This window comes from Phyllobates terribilis, unplaced genomic scaffold (assembly GCF_046119375.1).
Source record: "Phyllobates terribilis strain yellow unplaced genomic scaffold, ASM4611937v1 Scaffold_4984__1_contigs__length_55416, whole genome shotgun sequence".
NCBI lineage: Eukaryota > Metazoa > Chordata > Amphibia > Anura > Dendrobatidae > Phyllobates > Phyllobates terribilis.
Genome location: NW_027367732.1, coordinates 2,501 through 5,000, shown reverse-complemented (window position 1 = coordinate 5,000; position 2,500 = coordinate 2,501).

Here is a 2,500-nt window from a genome sequence, read left to right as displayed (position 1 = left end):
CGATTTCAGTTCCAGAGCGATTCGCGCGATGAGTCCTTGATACTTAGTCGTTTTTGGCAAAATTTCTGACTTTTTGAAAATTTCACAATTTTGTGAAAACTTCCACAAAATGAGGTTCTAGTATGTTAGAGGGCATCCCAGGAGGGCTCCAAAAGTGTGGGTAAAATATATATCCCACAGGGGGAAAATTGAAAAAAAGTTGAAAAAAAAAATTTTTGGGGACTTAGAAAATTTTCACACATGTGTCAGACTTCCAGAGAGGGGAGCATGTCAGTGCGCGCATCCGATTTCAGTTCCAGAGCGATTCGCGCGATGAGTCCTTGATACTTAGTCGTTTTTGCAAAATTTCTGACTTTTTTGAAAATTTCACAATTTTGTGAAAACTTCCACAAAATGAGGTTCTAGTATGTTAGAGGGCATCCCAGGAGGGCTCCAAAAGTGTGGGTAAAATATATATCCCACAGGGGGAAAATTGAAAAAAAGTTGAAAAAAAAAATTTTTGGGGACTTAGAAAATTTTTCAACTTTTGTCAGACTTCCAGACAGGGGAGCGTGTCAGTGCGCGCATCCGATTTCAGTTCCAGAGCGATTCGCGCGATGAGTCCTTGATACTTAGTCGTTTTTGCAAAATTTCTGACTTTTTGGAAAATTTCACAATTTTGTGAAAACTTCCACAAAATGAGGTTCTAGTATGTTAGAGGGCATCCCAGGAGGGCTCCAAAAGTGTGGGTAAAATATATATCCCACAGGGGGAAAATTGAAAAAAAGTTGAAAAAAAAAATTTTTGGGGACTTAGAAAATTTTTCAACTTTTGTCAGACTTCCAGAGAGGGGAGCGTGTCAGTGCGCGCATCCGATTTCAGTTCCAGAGCGATTCGCGCGATGAGTCCTTGATACTTAGTCGTTTTCAGAAGTCACAATTTTGACTTCCAGGACCCGCAAAACGTTTGTAAATTGAGCCCGCTCCCCAGTTCCAAGCGTTTTGAGGTGTCCCCGGTTGCAGTAATGCAGCCTGCCCACTAGATGTCGCAAAAGAGACAAAAAGTGAAAAAGAACCAGAATGAGGAAATTCCAGGGAGCCGAATCCGCCTGACAGTTCCAGGCGATCGGGCACTTTTTTGCATGCGTCCCTAAAGTGGGTATAGGGTGACACTCCATGCAAAGACCCAGTTTTGCACACCACCGGCAGAATATATGAGAGAGAGGTACCTCTCAGCCCCGACACATTTCGACTCATTTAAGCTGGTTTTCACCTCCGTAGGCCTGGGTATGCGTTTTGGCTATGAGTCCCTGTTCGGCTGGAGGTCTGCACCTTGGCTGAACCCAGGCTTCCGCAGCTGCGTGGGGGGACTTTTGCCGGTCGCCTATCCCAAGTCAGAGAGGTGTTCCTGGGTTGAAGTGAGCCTGGCCAGACCCCCCCGCGGGCCCTGGTTCTCCACATGGGGGCGCCGTCAAGGCTAAAATCTGGATTTTTAGGCCGAGGAGAGGCTCCATGAGGGCGGATGCTTTTGTGGCTTCGACCCCAGTGCTGTTCCACATCCAGTACCCCCCCGCAAGGGCGCCTGTACCCGAGTCGCGCTTCCAGGACTCGTGGGCACGTATCTCCCGACGACAGGGGTTTGCAGCCTCCGTACTTGGGCAAGTCCCTACATGCACCCCTGCTCTTCCTCCGATCGATCTGGCGCAGCGCTCCCGGGTGGGGAGGTGGCGCCGCTCGCTCGGCCCGGGCTTTGGAGCCCGCGCTGGCTTAAGGTGAGCGGTCCCCTTCCTCCTCTACCCCCGGGCTTCCGACACCTATCTTTGGGCGCGCATGCCGGCCTCGCCTCCCGTCTGCGGAGGTGGCCGAGCCGTGGGGAGTTTGACCCGAACCGAGCGAAGGCAGTGGTCCGACGACCCGTACGGGCGAACGGCGGGGCGCCCACCCAGCCAGGCGTGGGGGCCCGTCGTCCGAATCGCTCCCTGTGCGGGGAAGCACAGCGATCTTCTCCGAGGGCGGCCCTTTTCTTCCAGATGCGTACCCGGCCAGCGGAGGCTCGCGCTGCCCCTCGTGTCCGAAAGGGCGGCCTCCGCGGCGGTGGCGACAGCGGCGGCGGTGGGTGGCCTCTCCGCGCCACTGCCGAGCTTCGCGATTTCCAGTCTTTTCCCGAGCCCCTACGTCAGTGGGGAGGACGACAGAGGTGTGGAGGCAGGCGAAGGGGGTTCTCACCGTGCGGTGTGCCCCAGCCCGACCGTTGCCTTCCCCCTCGACCCTCGTCCTCCCAGGCGGCTCGGCCAGGGAGCAGGAGAGAGAGCGAGAGAGGGAGAGCGGAAACCCCAGAGCCAAGGGGTTAGATGGAGAACGGGAGAAGGAACGAGGGCCAAGAGGTAGGGAGTACGGTGAAAGGCCGACCTGGGATCCCCCTGCGCTCCCGCCCTGGGCGGGGAGCAGCCCTGGGAAGAAAAGCCGCTCGGGCATCCCTTTGAGGTTACGGGCGCGAGCGGGAAGAGGGACTACGCTGGAGG